The sequence below is a fragment of the Danio rerio genome, chromosome 11 (genome assembly GCF_052040795.2).
Source record: "Danio rerio strain M-AB ecotype USA chromosome 11, GRCz13ab, whole genome shotgun sequence".
Taxonomy (NCBI): Eukaryota; Metazoa; Chordata; class Actinopteri; order Cypriniformes; family Danionidae; genus Danio; species Danio rerio.
Genome location: NC_141031.1, coordinates 42,171,168 through 42,191,843, shown reverse-complemented (window position 1 = coordinate 42,191,843; position 20,676 = coordinate 42,171,168). Strand labels below are relative to the sequence as shown.

At 38.1% G+C, this 20,676-nt stretch overlaps 2 protein-coding genes across 9 annotated transcripts in view; one reads left to right on the top strand and one right to left on the bottom strand.

Moving 5' to 3' along the window:
- The window catches only part of LOC147841881 (uncharacterized), a 191,664-nt gene that overhangs the window by 61,188 nt on the left and 109,800 nt on the right, over positions 1 to 20,676 (top strand). The window lies entirely within an intron of this gene.
- The window catches only part of LOC147834897 (uncharacterized), a 125,988-nt gene that overhangs the window by 69,081 nt on the left and 36,231 nt on the right, over positions 1 to 20,676 (bottom strand). The window contains exon 6 of one of the 8 annotated variants that reach the window (XR_015502932.1): positions 14,315 to 14,868. The exons of 6 other annotated variants lie outside the window; for them this stretch is intronic. The gene's annotated coding sequence lies outside the window, so the exon portion shown is untranslated. Of the gene's footprint in view, positions 1 to 14,314; positions 14,869 to 20,676 lie in introns of those variants that run through there. One more of the 8 variants, XR_015502933.1, reaches the window with a different exon arrangement.

The window sequence follows — 20,676 nt, the reverse complement described above, 5'->3', positions numbered from 1 at the left end:
TACAAGCTGGAGATTTAGATTTAGAGGTTTGCATCCGATGTTGAGAAATGCAGATTTAGTAGTTCTGTTGTGCTTCAAACTTAAACATTAATCTCAGAGTATTTACCGTATTGCTTATTTGGGCTTCAAATGAGAGTGATAGCTTAGATCATGTGGTTTGAAGTCTAGGCTTTCTGTTCTGGTAGTTTTTAAAGGGATCTGGCATAAAATTTTCACCTAAAATTAAAAAGGAACCGGAAAATGTAATCTATTTATTATTATTATTATTAATATTCTATAAGGCAGGGGTCACCAACATGGTGCCCGCGAGGATCACATGTGTTGCCCTCAGGCCTGTTCTAAAAATAGCTCACCATAGCGCCATTTACCAGTAAGCTTCATCTAATATAGAAGTAATCATTTAAAAAATGTAAATATTTGCAGAGATATATATTAAAAAAAAGTGTTGCACATTGATACATTAAATACAGGGTATTTCCTACCCTGTTAAATCATTGTTGATAACTTTTGTGAGAATCATTACCATGATCAGTGTCTTCACATGGATGAATATCATTAATTATTACCAAAAACATAAAGTATAATTAAAAGTAAATTGAGCAAATTTGTTATTTAAGAAGTGTTTATCAAACTGGTAGCCCTCCACATTAATCGGTACCCAAGAAGTAGCTCTCAGTTTGGTTGGTGACCGCTGCTATAAGGTGTACTATAGCAGTGGTCACCAACCTCCAGGCAATGGACCGGTACTGGTCAGTGGATCAGTTGGTATGGGGTCGCATAAGAATTCATTAATTATTTCCATTTTATTTATTATCTGAGTCAGATTGATCTTGTATTTTAAAAAATCTTTTATTTTTAAAAATGACCGTATTCTCTGTTTTCTCTGTCATTTGAGCTCCAAAATTTAACCCACAAGGTAGCAAAACGAGTAAGAAACAGACGCCCTTGTAAAGTTTCCTTGCGAAGCTAGCATGTCTCACATATCGTGTCTTTTCCACGTGGAAGGTCGTTATTTCCAAGAGAGGTTTGCGACTTGCGTTTTCATATTGCACATCCGCTGTGTAAAACATATGCTGGATAAGTTGGCAGTTCATTCCGCTGTGGCGACCCCTGATGAATAAAGGGACTAAGCCGAAGGAAACTCATTTTTTCGGGAGACTCTCATATTTCAGACTAATCTCCAGCAAACATCCCCTTTTGTTATTTCTCCTCTCTCTCAGCAACTTTCGGTACATGCAGTCTATAATGAAAAAAATCTTATAATCTAATATAAATCACTGTGCTTTTCCAGCTAAAAGCTGCTCTAAAGTCCAGCAGAGAGTGCTACTTGAACGATCCATAACTACAAGCGTGTCAACTTTGTCTTCTTCTTCTGTGTTACAAGCAGGTTTCATAAGCTTAAAGTTGTGTAGCGCTATCTAACGTCAAATTTTTTTAATTTCAATGAAGAAAAAACTGAGCTGGTCTGGTTTGGCGATCCTAACCCTCTGCATTTATCAGATTTTGGTGAGCTTTCCACTTATCAAAAACCTGTTGTTAGAAACCTAGGATTTCAATTCGACAGTGATCTGAAATTTAAAAAACAAGTAAATACAGTTGTTAAATCCAGTTTTTTTCCATTTACGACTTGTGGCAAAAGTAAAGTCGTTTCTCTCTTTTAATGACCTTGAGAAGGTGATCCATGCTTTTATTTTGGGAAGACTTGACTATTGTAATTCTCTGTATGTGGGTATTAGTCAAAATGCCCTAAACAGATTGCAATTAGTACAAAATGCAGCTGCGAGACTTCTGACAGGGACTCGCAAGTTTGAGCACATATCCCCAGTTCTTTCCTCTCTGGGCTGGCTGCCTGTTAGGTCAAGAATTGATTTTAAACTATTAATCTTTGTTTTTAAATCCTTAAACAATCTGGCACCATCATACTTATCAGACCTGCTACACGTATACAATCCTGGTAGGTCACTGAGGTCTTCTGGTGAATTTATTCTATCTGTACCAAGGTCCCGGTGTAAGCGAAGTGGGGATCGGGCTTTTGCTGTTGTCGCCCCAAAACTCTGGAACAGGCTTCCGCCCCACATCAGACATGCTCCAACTCTACCTGTTTTTAAAAAGCGTTTGAAACACCATCTTTGTTCCTTAGTATTTGAGCCTTTTTAATGTTGAGGGATTTGCCTTATGTTTTAATTGTTATTTATGTGATGTAGATTTCATGTTTAGTATTGATTGTGTTCAGCACTTTGGGCAACGTTGTGTTGTAAAAAATGTGCTATATAAATAAACTAAACTAAACTGAGGAGTGATTTTGCATACTGTTCTGCTGAACGCCAGTGAAAATCGATTAAGTTTGAATCCGGAAAAACGTTTTTAAAAACACTGACGTTAAACACAAACGATAAGCATCCCGGTGTGTACGAGCCTTTACACACGACCTTAATGTTTTTGCGCCATGCGCTTTAGACTTTGTGCTTAGATCGTTAAAATAGAGCCCATAAAGTCCACATGAACTGGAAGCTGCAACCTTTTTTTTCGGATTGTGCCGCAGTTCCTATAGACCATTTTGAGTGATGTAAAAAACAACGGTCCCAGCATAATTCCTGTTTTACATTTTAAATTTCTATAGCTTCCGAGAATCCAAAAAGAGCCCCATGTTGATAAACAATATTATGATATCTATTTTAACTTTAAGTAATGATTAAATTGCCTCTTGTTAGAGTTATGAAATAGGCTGATGACTTACATTAACCCATTGAAATGGTCTATAGAAAAGGTATATTAAATGAGAAAACAGTGGGCGTGGCTTGTTTTTTCTACTGTAAGCTGATTGGATGTAGTAAAGTAGGTATTTCATTCAGAAAGATTGTGAAAAGGTTATTTTGGGGAGAGTTATTATAACCTTACAGACTCCTCCTCCTCAGCATTTCTGTTTGTTGTCAAAACTGACAGTTTCAGGGGCGTGGTTAAGTATGTAAGCCCCGCCCAGTACCTCAGACAAACCTAATCTGACAATTTAACTTCAGTAATGTAAGCTAACCAAAGCAACATGGTTAGTTTAGATTTCATTTGTACTTTAAAGCAGAAATGTGATATTTGTGTGTGTGTTGGTCTCCACCTGTCTATAAGTGTTCAGATGACTCATTCTCCCTCCGCTACACCCGTCAGACACCGCGGACCCACAACCCTCCGACTGGCACCTCTCCTGCGGCACATAAATCCCAATTATGACCCTTCCATTACAGCGAGCGAAAGGTCATGTGACCCAGACGGCATTCTCAGGCGTGATTAGGATTAGCAGGCCATCTCTCCTGGACGGACCTGTCGCCAGTAGCTCTGCTAGTTACTTAGCGCCTCGCCATCCCTGCCAGAGAACAACAAGCCAGTGTCTGCTGCCTCTAAAACCCTCTGGATTAGAGCAAGACCCCACCAGAGCATGACAAGGCTTTTGTCACTGGACTCCATTGGCTTTAAGACAGCTTGTTGTCTTCATTTTGTTCCTGCTGTTTTTTTTTTCCTCTTCTTTAATTCAATCACAGGAAAGCAGCACACCCACTGTTTGAAAGCAGAGTTTCTGGGGGGTTGAGTTGTATGTAGTGTTTTTCAAGCAGCAATAAATTAATATTTGATGCTGTAATCATTTTCATTACTGACAACTGGTGTATGACGAATAATTAGCTCTATCTACCAGATATTATGAATATTAGCATGACTATGATAATGGTTAGCTAATCATTTAACTTCTTAATGGGCCTTATCATACACGACATGTGTTTGGCGCGATTTGTTGCTCTTATCAGACCAGCTCAACTCTAATTCCTAAGTTTTCCACCATGTTGTTTAAAAAGTAAATCCATTTGCACCACTTTGTGAACTCATGGGTGTGCTAGTCTAGATTGGAGGTGTGTTAAGACGCATTGTCGGCGAGTTGCTATTTTGAGGAACTGAAATAGACTGCGCCACTGACCAACTGAAAGCAGCTCTAAAGTCCAGCACAGAGCGTTAAATTACTTCCAAACACTTCAAATATAGTCTGTGTTAGTAAATGCAAGACTATTGATGGAATCCAGCATATCTGTATGACAACACTTCAGATGATTAGAGCCTACAGCTAATCAATCTGTCAGATTCTGGAGTGCATTACTTTGGTGGCCGGGGGATGCAACATAACATTACAAAGTGTGAAACACTTACAAAGCTCGAGACAAATTTACATGTTTAAAAATATTTTTATCTATCATCAGACACAATTACAAAGGAAAAACAATTTTACCAAGGACGTAACAAATTAACATTTTAGAAAAAAATTTAACAAGACACAAAACACTTTTACAAGTCCCGAAACAAGCTGAACGAGCTGAAACAATCAAAGCACAGCATAGTGTCACTTCAGAATTATAAGGTTCTATCTGACATTTTTGAAAATTGGTTTATTGACATATTCTTATTAAATCACAACTTATTTACATTATGGGATGTTTTTTTATTAGTTGTTTATGTTTTAGGAGTTTTTATTTAAAAAAAAATGTTACACACATACTGTTTGCTATGGAATGCTAAAAGTTTGAAGCCCAATATCTCAAAATCATTCAGAACAGATAGAACCTTATAATTCCAAGTGACGATATGTTGACTGATAAAGATATCAAAACCAATTCCAACCAGTAGACCTGAGTAGCTCAGTTAGATAGGTTGATTGATACTCACGCAGAACCTTTTGACTTGGGTTCGAATCCCGTTGATGACATGTCAATTATAATTATTTCTATACATTAATTTTGGTTCTATACTGTTCTGCCACACAAATATTAAAATCAATAATGTTTACACTGAAACTGAAACCAAGTAATAACATTATTTATTCGGTATGAGCATGTTTTGTTGCTGTGAAAAAGTGATGAATCTGCCAATCTGCAAACGTGTATAGTTAACCAAAAAGTGGCCTCAGTTAACACGGACAACAGTTAAGAGTCCTCAAGCAAGTGTTTACACTGTGTAGACTTGACATCATGTCCATGATTACAGCGTACGAGTGGCCCTCGTTAAAATATTGAGCACATTAATGCAGTATCTTATGTCCGGTGTTTCCGTCTAGTCCGCGTCCTTTATAAACTCCAAACACCGACCAGACATAAAGCAAAAGCGCATTAAGCTGCTCATGTGTTTGCCACAAAACGGGCGAAACAACCCTCGACCGCTGTCCATGTTCGATCACCATAAACTTTGTTTACGCCATGTACTCCACAGCACAAATTTACCGCGCTCACCAACAACAACAACTTTTCCCTGCATCACTCCTGGGGTCCGTTCTTCGTACGTGGATTACTCAGTTAGCTGGATTTGGATATTGACGATTTGACATGATCCAGGATCGTTTCGTTCTTCAAAGCTGATCCGAGAGTTGTTGTCATGGCAACAGATCTGCTAGGTCAAACCTGATCGGGAGCAGGTTCAAATCATATAAACAGGATTAGATCGGCTCAGTTCAAGCAAAGATAATACAGAAAGTATGTACCGAGCTCTGATATTTTCTTACAGTAAAAGTTATATACACTTGGGAAAATAGTAAATATCTTTAACTGTATATATAAAGTTATAGTCATTAATAAAAATAAATAAAGTTATACATATTAATAAAACGTATGCAATCTGCACCCTCAAAATGAAAATACAAAGACTGCCACCTGGTGATGCAAAGAGAAAACTTATTGATATGAACTTTTTAGATCGCTTTAGTACAAATTGTGTATAATAGAAATGCAACATATGTGACTTTTTTTAAAAGCAATAATACATTTATGCAGTTATAAACATGTATTGACAGTTAATATGCCAGTGATGCTTCACAAAAGTTGCAGACGCCTTTACCAATATCAAAATGCTTTTGGAAACAACCAGTTATTCTTTACACCGATTAAAAACGGCTACTATAATAAAGAAAATCTTTTCTAAATGAAGAACTAAATACATTGATTTGCATTGAAATACATGATGAATACTCTTGTCTTGACAAATGAAAGAGTAAAGCCTGCAGCTCACAACACATGTGGAAGGTTATTGCGTGTCATATTTAACAAGCCGTTTACTGCTAATTTGATGTAATTTTGCTCACATGGATAATTGAATATTAATCAGATGATGTCATTACGCTGCTGTGCCGTCAGCCAATTGTTGCATTGCTGATCATGATTTCGAGGATCGATAGATCTGTCCTTAACAACAAACGCAGCGATCTCAGATCAGTTCATCCAGACATTCTAATCTGATTCGCGAACTTGTTTGGAGAACCAAATTAGCGAGAGATCAGTTATCAAGATTAAAAGATCCAGGATCTGCCAAATCATCTTAGATCATTTAAGCGAGGTACGAAGAACGGACCCCTGGTGTGTGGTACATTCAACGTCACTTCCAGTGTGTGGTACATTCCCTTTCCGTACGTAATCTGTTATTATAAATTTATTTCGGGACTTGTACAAGTGTTTTGGATCTTGTACATTTTTTTCTAAAATGTAAATTTGTCATGTCCTTTGTAAAAATATTTTTCCTACGTAATTTTGTCCGATAATAGGTACAAATATTTTTCAAAATGTAAATTTGTCTCGAGCTTTGTAAAAGTGTTTCACACTTAGTAATGTTGTTTTGCACTTCCCGGTCATCGTACATTACAGTTCTAAAGAAAAATATAAAAGATAAATGATCTAAATAAAACAAACACATTTATAGAGATAGTATATAAGTATATAACTTCACTCACCTGGGAAATGGAGGCAACTTGAACAGTTTGTCAGCACAATTAAGTGCACACAGCATGCCATATCATGTGATAATTGTAGAAAATAATCCCAAAAGGCAATTGACTGTTTAAAGAAACATCAACCAAAACAAAAATGCAATGGATATGCCGAGCTCAGCAGCTAATCAGCCGGAATCAGCTGAGGTGACGAGAAAAACTGACAGCAAACATGTCAGGCTGAATAATGAAAATGAATTATGGACTTCTGCTGTCATCATTAGTTTCAAAAACAGAGATTTCTTTACAATTTAAAACAGCATCTTTGTATATGTTTTCTACTGGACATTGACTTTTTCAAACCGCGTTATACCTTGGAAATGGTTATTGTCCCATGCCTATATGTGACATTGTGTTGTTTTTATGTCACTTCTTACGTGTGTTTGGTTGTGAGAAATAGTTTGCAGACCGAAACAATGTTGTTGCCGATTCTTCCTATTGTGAAGTCATGCAGTGTGAAACCCTCTGTCGTCGATCCATCTTATGCCTAGTTTAGACTGTGTGATTTTAGCCCCGATTTTGGCTCGCCGACAGGTTTTGAGAAATCGCAGACAAACGCCTGAAATCACAGGCAAATCGCTGCTCGTGCACGTGAGTGACAATCACACAGTATGAACTTTCAAAGACGCGATATAAGAGAATTGCCGATGAGTCGCCGATGCCTGCGAGATATTTGGCGTGCTGAATATCTGGAGCTGTCTGTGATTCAAATCATGCCGTGTGAATTGACTTTTGACTGAAAATAACATTGGTGATCGCCTACAGCCAATGAGAGAGCGACATTCACTTGTGTGTGTGTGTGTGTGCATGTGTGTGTACCTGCTGCAGGCCAGCGGGAGACATGGGGGAGAAGTTAAAAGCACTCATTGTCGGTTTATTTGGACCCACGAAATGGAGGAAAAACTAGTGGAGGTTTGACAGAACTCAGGAGCAACCGTGTCTGTTTGACGTTTCATACAGAAAGAAATTAGTTTATTATCAACGTTGAAGAGAAATGGCTAATTCCCTTTAAACCCAGGTGAACAAACATGTACCTGTTCTACCCCATTAAAGGCTTCTTTCTCATTATGTAGTTAATAACAAAAGATATACTACATGTTTTTGGCTGTGAGACGTAGTTTGGAACAAGTCGTCGGCGATTCTTCCTATAGTAAAGTCATGCAATGTGAAACTCCCTGTCGCCGATACATCTTGCAGTGTAAACAATGCAGCGACAAAACGCTAGCCCAGATAGTCATGCAGTGTGAAAACATCTGTGACACGACTACTTTGAAAATCATGCAGTCTGAACTCGGCATTACAGTGTAAACACAACAGCAACAGAACGCTACCCCAGATAATCATGCATTGTGAAATTATCTGTGATGCGACTACTTTAAAAATCGTGCAGTCTGAACTTGGCATGTCACTAGAGGAGTAGTTGCAACCGCATACATTTGAGTTGAGGTTTGCAAGAAAGTCCTTTTGCTGAACTATAATTTTAATGATGTAACTTGTGACCTTAGTTAGCTAATGATGTCCTTAGAAATGCACCCCTGATCAGTTAACCTATAAGCAAAAATCGTACTAAATCCTACAAAAAACCTATAAGTCAAGGGTTACTACAGATAACTCAAAAGCATGACAACAGGATGCCACAAAAAAAGGAAATAATAATAACTAGCTCTATTACAACCATTCCTAACCTGCATCCATGTCAATCAAGTCTCTGGGTGGCACTTCAGAGGGTCCGATCGGCCGGGAACAGACACACAGCCTCCGCGTGGGTGAACTCATTCCTCTCTGATCCCCCTTGGCACCTCTTTCTGATGGTATCTTAATCTTTCCTGTGAACGAAGGTCTCCCACCTCCCCTGATGGGGTCTGTTAAAAGGCCGCTGCGAGCCTATTTTGGGGACAGCGGTGCATATGGCTTCAGAAGCCTGACGGTATGTCAAACCTCATGGTTGACTCGCAAGAACTGCATTGAACTTGCATCCCATGGCTGCATTTTAATAGGGAATGGAAGTGCGGGGTTGTGTCACATTTCCACAGGACTCCGATTCCACTGGGAATTCCAGAGCTATGAACTAATGTATCAGAGACTGTGATCAGGCTATTGTGGGCCGGGGTCTGGTGGAGTGTCTCTGGGTTAAGGCTGGAAACCAGGAGGATAGTGATATGAGCTCTACACTGAGGCACTGTCCACAAGAACATGAGTATTTATTTTTTTTAAACAGCAGTATTTATATGCTGTTTGGCCATTTATCCACACAAAAAAAATGCAGTATCGGGTCACTGAAAGTAAAACATTTTTAAAACTCCTGTCAGGGTGAAGACAGTGGCGTAGCGGACGGGCACGCAGGGCACGCACCGCGGGGGGGCCCCGCGTGATTAGGGGGCCCCACGTCGTCGCGATTTTTAATAATTGAAAATCCAGGAACCGCAATAATCAAACTCTTGGGAACAACTGTGGTCGGAACCAAAGTTTACAGGTCTGTGTTCTCTGAACTCCGCTCAGGCTGTGGACTACTTCATTCTGATTGCTTGCCGCCGAACCGCGTCATAGCCAAGGAAGACGCGCCGCTGTTTCTCGCCGCCGGTTCTTGTTAAAAAATGAATGACTTCTGGCTACTTAGACGCTCTCGCCACTTTCGGTTTGTGATCGCTCCTCAGTTTGTGAAGGATTCCCCGCGTTGTCACGCCACTCCGCCTCTTTTCCCCGCTCCTCAATTTGTGACATAGATATATACACTAGATATCGCATAGGGACCCTGAGCATGCGTCTATAGCGCCGCCACATTGGTACAGTGCTCCCAGGACAAATGTCATTCAATCGCACTAGTCAAGACAGTGTTATTACGTGAAGATGCTGGACTTAAGCGCCGTCTACGAGTGTAGTAACGAGCAAACAAAGAAAACAAAGCACAAAGGCAGAACATTTCATAGGATTAAGTTTTTTACGTTTTTGTATGTTTTGAAATTTGTGCTAAACAGGTCACGTTATTGATAATAATAGCTATAGTCACTTACTGCATTCACCATAAGGCAAAGTAGCACCAACTCGCACTAAACATTCGGTTTATGCTAGGTTTGTTGAATAAATCAGCAAACAATGCAAAAGAAATATGACAAAGAGATACTGTGGTGCCAGAAACTTGTATTATTGTCGGCTAGTGAACGAGTCGTTCATAACGGAGATTCATTCACAAACGAATCGCTCCCTCCGTCAGTATGAGAAGTGAAAGCGGTAGAGGAGCTGTGTTTCAGGACATGATTAGATCAAATTTAACAGGGAGGGTGAAGAGTACATTTCCATACACAAAAACACAAGCTTTTTGTCAGGAATGCCCGTGCGATAAGTGATCCATCAATGTAGAAAAGTGATGTCAAATAAAAATTTTCATCATTAAAAAAAATGCATACTAACATCCAGTCGGTGATCCCTGCAGGGGGGCCTCCGCATTTTGCGCTATGCCACTGGGTGAAGATTTTCCAAAACTGTGCAGTCTGTGTGGCCAGAGAAATCTGAGGTTTTGGATTGTCCCATGTGCCATTATTTCCTCTGTGTGATGTCAGCCGCAATCTCCGTTTATTTAAAGATGTGTGTTTGTGCCATGGCTGATGTGAGAAACATACTTCTGCTAATAATGTTATACTTATAACATATATACTGATAACAGTTAACTTAATCTCAAAACAGAGGCATCAGAATGCAGTGCTATATGTTGACAGCAAATCGAAACCAATAAAACCCCTTTTTGAGGCTTCTGATTGGCTAGCATGACTTGAGTTGAGTGTATATTGTCACCTCTTGCTTAGGCATACTCCCGAGAGCACTTCATAGGGCTTTATATATATCATTCATTCATTCATTTTCTTGTCGGCTTAGTCCCTTTATTAATCCGGGGTCGCCACAGCGGAATGAACCGCCAAATTATCCAGCAAGTTTTTACGCAGCGAATGCCCTTCCAGCCGCAACCCATCTCTGGGAAACATCCACGCACACATTCACAACAACACTCATACACTACAGACAATTTAGCCTACCCAATTCACCTGTGCCACATGTCTTTGGGCTGTGGGGGAAACCGGAGCACCCGGAGGAAACCTACGTGAAGGCAAGGAGAACATGCAAACTCCACACAGAAATGCAAACTGAGCCAAGGTTCGAACCAGCGACCTTCTTGCTGTGAGGCGACAGCACTACCTACTGCGCCACTGCCTATATACTGCCACTTCATTAGATACACCTTACTAATATCAGTTGAGTACAGTACTAGAGCCATTTGAGTACAGTGAACTCATTGTCATGTTCAAGAAACCAGGCTGAGATGATTCATGCAATATGACAATTTGGCAGGGCATGGCAACATTTCGCCAATCTTCTATTGTAAAATTTTGGTGAGCCTGATTAAATTGTAGCCAGGGTGGACATTTCAGCACCCGGTGTGGTCTTCTGCTGCTGTAGCCCATCTGCCTCAAGGTTGGACGTGTTGTGTGTTCAGAGATGCTCTTCTGCAGACCTCGGTTGTAGCGAGTGCTTATTTGAGTTACTGTTGCCTTTCTATCAGCTGCAACCAGTCTGGCCATTCTCCTCTGACCTCTGGCATCAACAAGGCATTTGCACCCACAGAACCGCTACTCACTGGGTATTTTCCCTTTTAGGACCATTCTCTATAAACCCTAGAGATGGTTGTGCGTGAAAATCTCAGTAGATCAACAGTTTCTGAAATACTCGGACCAGCCTGTCTAGCACCATCCACCATGCCACGTTCAAAGTCACCTAAATCACCTTTCTTCCCCATTCTGATGCTTGGTTTGAACTGCGGCATGCGAAAACATGTTTGTTGTTTCTGGACTTTTATTCCATGCAGTTTTTAAAATCTTGTTTCTCATTGGCTGGAAGGTGTGTGATACATTTGTTTAATGCACATTCAATTTCAGTTCATTTTGATCACAGTTCATAATAAAATGGCTTCTCTCAGACATTAGTAGTAAGCGTAATAATCATTCCAATCCTATAAAGCTAAAACCTGTTGAGCTATGAGCTATTAGATATTCCCATGACATATATACAGTTGAAGTCAGAATTATTAACCCTCCTGAATCATTAGTCCCCCTGTTTATTTTTCCCCCAATTTATGTTTAACAGAAAGAAGATTTTCTTCAACACATTTCTAATCATAACAATTTTAATAACTCATTTCTAATAACTGATTTATTTTTATCTTTGCCATGATGACAGTAAATAATATTTGACTAGATATTCTTCAAGACACTTCTATACAGCTTAAAGTGACATTTAAAGGCTTAACTAGGTTAACTAGGCAGCAGGCCCATGCAGAGAATGTCCAAAGGGCATGTGCAGGATAAATTATTCTATTGGGGGGGGGGTGTTGTTGTTGTCGTCGTTCTCGTTCTGATCAGCGGTGTTGTCGCTGGGGCACTTTTGATCATTTTGGAAGGGCACTTTCTATCCAAGACTAAAAAGGGCATGTGCACTGCACAGGTTGAGCCCTATGTGTGCACGTGCCTGGTAGGTTAGGGTACATAGGCAAGTTATTGTATAACGATGGTTTGTTCTGTAGACTATCAAATATATATATATATATATATATATATATATATATATATATATATATATATATATATATATATATATATATATATATACAGCTTAAAGGGGCTAATAATTTTGACCTTAAAATGGTTTTTAAAAAAGTAAAAACTGCTTTTATTGTAGCCGAAATAAAACAAATAAGACTTTCTCCAGAAGTCAAAAAATTATCAGGCAAACTGTGAAAATGTCATTGCTCTGTTTAACATCATTTGGGAAATATTTTATAAAGACTACAACTTTATGTATATTGGTAGGCAGCAATGTAAATAAATAAATAATCATTTACATAACCAAATCAAAATATGTTGACAAATACATTTCTATCACATAATTAATATTTTATATTACAATAATTATACACAGTAACTAATATATATATATATATATATATATATATAGAGAGAGAGAGAGAGAGAGAGAGAGAGAGAGAGAGAGAGAGAGAGAGAGAGAGAGAGAGAGAGAGTCAGAATTATTAGCCCCCCTGATATATTATCACCCGTTTATTTTTTTTCCCCAATTTCCCCAAGTTAAGATTGATTCAACACATTTCTAAGCATATTAGTTCTAATAACTCATTTCTAATAACTGATTTATTTTATCTTTGCCATGCTGACAGTAAATAATATTTGACTAGATATTTTTAAAGACACTTCTATACAGCTTAAAGTGACATTTAAAGGCTTAACTAAGTTAATAAGGTGAACTAGGCAGGTTAGGGTAATTAGGCAAGTTATTCTATAATGATGGTTTGTTCTGTACACTATCGACAAAAAAATTTGCTTAAAGGGGCAAATAATTTTGTCCCAAAAATAGTTTTAAAAAATTTTTAAATTGCTTTTATTCCAGCCAAAATAAAAAAAATAACTTTTTCCGGAAGAGAAAATATTATCAGACATACTGTAAAAATTTCCAAAATTTCCATATATATATATGCATAACTCGTGTGCACCTCCTCTTATTTAGAATCATTGAAAAAACTGCTGATAACTCACTAATAGCAAACACCATTCATCACATTCCCAGATGTGTGTGGTTGTATGTCTACATAGGTGTGAAAATGGCAGTAAATCTCATTCAGTTGCAGTGAGGTGAACTGAAGGGTTATTCAGTTCAGAATCTGTGGGTAAAAAAAAAAAAAACATAATACAGCCCAGATGCTTTTCATTACATATAGAATTTGCGGGGCACCAGCATATGTTGTGTTTCAGATGCTGGTCCCCAGCATGGGATGCAGGTAGTCTTGCGCAGCAGCTTCTAGTCAAAACCCAATGTTAACTTGAAGGAACTAGTGGTGTGTAAATCTGTTCAACAGCAGTAGGAGCTGATTAAAGTATTTCACAGTGCTGCTCAGGAACATGCGTGCGATTACGACAGGGAATGTTTCCAAAACGTTGGCTAAATATTCTGGTTTTCTCAAAGTTAAGAACACGGTTTAAACATTCACTCTAAGAAATTATTTAAACCCAAATTGGGTATAGTATGGATTAACCCAAACATTAGGTTAAATTTGATCTTATTTATTTAATTAAAACAATTAACCCAGCGGTAGCTTTTACACCCAGAGTTAGGTTGCAATAACCCAGCATTTCTTAGAATGTTCATTCATTTTCCTTTGGCTTAGTCCCTTATTTATCAGGGGTCACCACAGCAGAGTGAACTGTCAACTATTCCAGCAAATGTTTTATGCAGCGGATGCCCTTCCAGCTGCAACGCAGTACTGGGAAACACTCCTATACCTGTAGAGTGTTGTTAAAATTTTCTTTTAAAGTATTTATTTAGTAGTATTTATTAAAGTTCTCAAAATGTTAATTATTGTTTTTTTTTTCCAGATTTTTTTGACATTGTTTTTTTTTTTTAATTAAACGCTAAACATTACATTAAATGTTACATGTAAAATTCCCTTTTCCGAATAATCAGAGAACATTAAAAAGTAACATTGCCATTTTTTTATTTTTACAAGTAAAATGAAATGTTCTCTCTCTCTCTCTCTGTTTACATTAAATTGAAGAAGAGAGAACTTTAACAGAAAAATTAATTTACTAAATACCAGTCAAAGTTGAATGCGCATATACTAACATTACAAAACATTTGTTCACAAACTTGCTTAAATCTAAAATAAATAGCCAACATACATTGCTAAAACATTGTCAGATATATATACACACAGCGGGTAAATAAGTATTGAACAAGTCCCCATTTTCCTCAGAAAACATAATTCTAAAGGTGCTGTTATCTTGAAACATTACTTGGATGTTGGTAACAACTAAAGAAATCCATATATGCAAAGAAAACAAATCTAATTTGTTTACATATGAAGTTATGTGTAATAAAATGAAATGATGCAGGGAAAAGTAGTTAACACATGAAGAAAGGGAGGTGTAAAACGGCAGTGAAATCCCAGAAAGCAGCTGAAATCTCTCTAGTTCCTCAGAAACCTTTTGGCCTTCCTCATAGTAAATGAATGTTAGGCTGCTTCAGTCCAACATCTACATTAGCAGGAAGACGAAGATGAAACCAGGGTGGACATTTCAGCAAAACAATGATTCAAAACACAGCCAAGCAAACTCAGAGAAAGAAAATCAAACTGTAGAATGGCTGCTTAATTACCATAACTTGCCTAATTAACCTGCTTAACCTCGTTAAGCCTTTAAATTGCACTATAAGCTGAATTCTAATATCTTGAAAATTTCTAGTCAAATATTATTAACTGTCATCATGGCAAAGACAATAGAGATCAGTTATTAAAACTATTATGTTAGGTGTCACGGTGGCGCAGTGGGTAGCACGATCACCTCACAGCAAGAAGGTCACTGGTCCTAGCCTGGGTCTGCTGGCATTTTTGTGTGGAGTTTGCATGTTCTCCCGGTGTTGCTAAATTGTCTGTAGTGTATGTGTGTGAATGAGAGTGTATGGGTGTTTCCCAGTGATGGGTTGCAGCTGAAAGGGCATCCGCTGCGTAAAACATATCCTGGATAAGTTGTCGGTTCATTCCGCTGTGGCAACCCCTTGATTAATACAGGGACTAAGCTAAAAAGAAGAGGAATGAATAAACCGTTATGTTTAAAAATGTGTAGGGAGAAAAAAAATCTTTTTTCTGTTAAGCAGAAATTGGCGGGGGCTAATATATATATATTAAAAAAAAAAAAATAAATAAATATATATATATATATATATATATATATATATATATATATATATATACATACACAGTTTAAGTCAGAATTATTAGCCCCCTTTAGATTATTCTTTCGGTCCCACTTTATATTAAGTGTCCTAATTAATATGTTCTTACACCAGAACTAACACCGGTACTTACAACGGAACTGTATTTATTGTGTACTTAAGCTTTATTAAATACATGTATGTAATTACATCTGTAATTAACTTTTGTAATTGCATTTGTAAATACACTGCTGACCATTCCCTACACCTTAACCCACCTTTAAACCTACCCATACCACCAAACCTGTGCATAACACAACCCCTATCCCAACTGAAGAGCACCACAAGTGTTCTCAAATACATTATGAACACAGTAAGTACATTATATTTATTTTTTGATGCAACTACATAGTAGTTAATGACACTTAAAATAAAGTGGGACCATTTTTTCTTTTTTTAAAAATTCCCAAATGATGTTTGACAGAGCAAGGAAATTTTCACAGTATATCTGATAATATTTTTTCTTCTAGAAAAAGTCTTATTTGTTTTATTTTGGCTGGAATAAAAGCAGTTTTGAATTATTTAAAAACTATTTTTGGGACAAAATTATTAGCCCCTTTGAGTTATTTTTTTTCGATAGTCTATAGAACAAACCATTGTTATTGAATAACTTGCCTAATTACCCTAACCTGCTTAGTTCACCTTATTAACCTAGTTAAGCCTTTAAATGTCACTTTAAGCAGTGTCTTGAAAAACATCAAGTAAAATATTATTTACTGTCATTATGGCAAAGATAAAATAAATCAGTTATTAGAAATACGTTTTTAAAACTATTATGCTTTGAAATGTGCTGAAACAATCTTCCCTTCGTTAAACAGAAATTGGGGAAAAAATAAACAGGGGCGCTAATAATTCAGTGGGGCTAATAATTCTGACTTCAACTTTATATATATATATATATATATATATATATATATATATATATATATATATATATATATATATATATATATATATATATATATATATATATATAAATATATTGTTTAATCAGTTCTCATATCTTCAAAGCCAACATAACAGCTCTTTTCATGTGAGGCCAGAGATAATCCTGAGAGTCTGATTGATCTCATTAACTCAGATTCTTGTCACATTACTCATGCATTTCAGATAGAAGGATAAAATATGACTCTGTGCATTCTTCGAAAGTCTCTCGGCTGCTGCTGAAACACCTAAAACTACCTGCCATTATGAGGCGATATGAGGCATGACGTGTCGCTGGAGCCGCTTCTCTCAGAAATGCTCTTGTGTTTTCTGGGACAAATGGATAGAGGGATCATACAGTGGGCGTTTGGGGCACGAAGCAGACAGTCGACACCTGTTCTCTCCCTGAGCGCTCTAATCTTGCTGCGTAATTAATGGATGTTCCTGCTTTTCAAAGGGCTTACATTATGTTTACAGAAATAACAATAACTCTCTTTATCATGTCATAATTCAAAACTGGCTCGCATATACGCGATTATCTGATTTACTGTACAAGCTGTGCATCTGAAACCTGCTGCAGAATGAACTGACAGATATTTGCTGTAAATAATGCTGTCAATGTTTAAAGCACTGCCGCTCAGTAGATATTTTGCACCACAATATTGTAGCAAAAATTAAAATACAGCCTATTAATAATTTATTAATATAAGTCAAAAAATGAAAAAAAAAATAATAATAATAATTATATATATATATATATATATATATATATATATATATATATATATATATATACACACTTACTTTATTAGGTACACGTCCAACTGCTTGTTAAAAGAAATTTCTAATTAGCCAATCACATGGCCGCAGCTCAATTCATTTAGGCATGTAGACATGGGCTGCGTAGTAGGTACTGCATTTGAATTTAAACGTACTACTCGGCCGTTAGAAAAGTACGTTCTATAAAGTATGAACGTGAAAAGTATGAATGGAATTCGGACGTGCTACATCCGCCATTTTGTCATGGTCACGTGACCTACCTGCGTCAATTGCGTCACTTTACTCCCATTCATGAATTCGCTCGCGGGGCATCATGGGATAGCGCAGCATGCATGGGATGCACACTCTAGAATCTCGCCGGAAGTAGTAAGTCATCCGGATACTTCTCCCATACTGATTTTCGAATTCTATGAAATCGGACATACTACTCGGCTCGCATACTGATTTTAGCGTACTATATAGTATGGAAGTATGCGGTTTCGGACGCAGCCATGGTCAAGAAAATCTGCTGCAGTTCAAACAGAGCATCAGAATGAGGAAGAACGGTGATTTAAGTGACTTTGAACGTGGCATGGTTGTTGGTACCAGATGGGCTGGTCTGAGTATTTCAGAAACTGCTGACCTGCCGGGACTTTCACGCACAACCATCTCTAGGGTTTAAAGAGAATGGTCTGAAAAAGAGAAAATATCCAGTGAGGGGCAGTTCTGTGGGCGCAAATGCCTTGTTGAGAGGTCAGAGGTGAATGGCCAGACTGGTTCCAGCTGATAGAGAGGCAACAGTAACTTAAATAAGCGCTCGTTACAACCGAGGTCTGCAGAAGAACATCTCTGAACACACAATACGTCCAACCTTGAGGCAGATGGGCTACAGCAGCAGAAAACCACACCAGGTGCCACTCCTGTCAGCTAAGAATAAGGAAACTGAGGCTACAATTCACACAGGGTCACCAAAATTGCACAATAGAAGATTGGAGAAATGTTGCCTGGTCTGATGAGTCTCGATTTCTGCTGGGACATTCAGATGATAGGGTCAGAATTTGGCATCAACAACATGAAAGCATGGATCCATCCTGCCTTGTATCAACGGTTCAGGCTGCTGCTGGTGGTGGTGTAATGGTGTGGGGGATATTTTCTTGGCACACTTTGGATCAATTAGTACCAATTAAGCATCGTGTCAACGCCACAGCCTACCTGAGTATTGTTGCTGACCATGTCCATCCCTTTATGACCACAGTGTATCCATCTTCTGATGGCTACTTCCAGTAGGATAACACACCATGTCATAAAGCGCAAATCATCTCAGACTGGTTTCTTGAACATGACAATGAGTTCACTGTACTCAAACGGCCTCCACAGTCACCAGAGCACCTTTGGGATATGTGGGAATGGGAGATTCACATCATGGATGTACAGCCGACGAATCTCCAGCAACTGTGTGATGCTATCATGTCAAAATCTCTGAGGAATATTTCCAGTACCTTTTTGAATCTATGCCACAAAGGGTTAAGGCAAAATGGGGTCCAACCCGGTACTAGTGAGGTGTAGTGTAGGCCGGTGAGTGTATCTTATGCATATATATAGACGTGGACAACAATGTTAGAGTCTGTTAAATTTGTCCAAGCATTAGTTTGCTTTTTAATGCTTACTTTGAACCACAAGTTGGAAATAGATATCTGATTTTCAATAGTTTAAGTAATAGTTTAATTAAAACTTCATTTTAATAGTTAAAAATTAAAACTTCATTTCAATAGTTTAATTTTTCTGTTTCAAGTTATTTCCGTTTTTCTTTCTTTCAATGGATTTTTTCCATATCATATGAAAGAGCAAGATAAAAAAAAATTGTTATAAGAAATTGTAAAAAGTTTAAATGTGTTCAAGTATCCATTAAACAGCATTAGGTAAATCCTTTTTGAGCTAATTCAAAATATGTATATTTGATACAGTCTATATGTTTGTATTTGTCATTTCCACAGCAGGTTAAAGTTGAAGAGTGTGTGTAGAGGAGTGTGTGTTAATGAGTGAACTGAAGTGAATGATATACTGTGATGCAGACCACAGTGGCGACAGAGATCCACCTCTATACACCACAAGCACACACAGATCGTCTTAATCATTAATTTGACTGTGTGTGTGTGTGTGTGTGTGTGTGTGTGTGTGTGTGTGTGTGTGTGTGTGTGTGTGTGTGTGTGTTCTGCTCACAGCACTTCACTGACATCCAGTCTGAAGTGTGTTATTGTTCTCTCTTACACATTCGTCTAGCTCTCGCTCAACATCCCCCTCTACTCAATTGATAAAAACATCGTTTAGATGTGCTTTGCATTGCTCCTATTTTCATCGCAAAGGTTATTAAAGCGCAGGTAAAAATATTCTGCATTCATTTAGTGCTTGTTAAGACTAAGCATTATATTTTCCTTATAGGTTTTATCCACATATATTGGCTAAATTTGGTGATTGCTAAGACAGTACAAAAAAAAAAATCCACAGTCTTGCATTAAAGCATAGGAATCTGAGATCCGATTTGATTTTGTGTGCAGAAGAGCGTGTGAGACCCTGATTGATGCCCTCAGTTGAGTCAGGATCCAGCTTTGTTATGTGTGTCTCTCAGTCTCATTGAAGCTGTGTCTCTTTTGAGGACAGCTCTGTGTTAGAGATGCTCTTTGGAGCCATTGACTCCCCATTGTCTGTCGAGGGGCCCTGCTGTCCTGCTCCTTTGTTATGACAGTTGGGCAGCCTTTATACAGACTAAATAAGATAACTCAGCTGTTCATTTGAGAGCCTAACCCTTCAACCTCACAACACCCCCATCAACCCCCAAACCACAGCTAACAGGAGCCCTTAAAAAGCCCCAAACTGCAGCTAGAGGATCCTTTAAAACCCCTAAATCTACAGCCAGAGGAGCCGTTGGAGCACCAAAATCATACCTAGAGGAACCTTTAAAACCAACAAATCAGAAGCTAGAGAGGCCATTAAACACCACCAATTCTGCAGAAAGAGGAACCCCTCAAAGCAGAAGCTAAAGGGGCCCGTAAATACTCACAAATCCAAAGTCAGAGGAACCTTTAAAACACATAAAACTACTCCTGGAGAAACCTTTAAAACCCCCAAAATCGGCAGCCAGAGGAGCCCTTAAAACCCCCCAAACCATACATAGAGGAACCTTTAAAAACCCTAAAACAGAAGCTTGAAGGGACCTTAAACACCCACAAATCTGCAAACAGAGGAGCCATTAAACCGCCAAAACCACATTAAGAGGAACCATTAAAGTCCCAAAACCACACCTACAGTAAACTTTAAAATCCCTAAATCCACAGCAAGATAAGTACTTAAAATCCCTAAAACCATACCTAAAGGAACCTGTAAAACCCCCA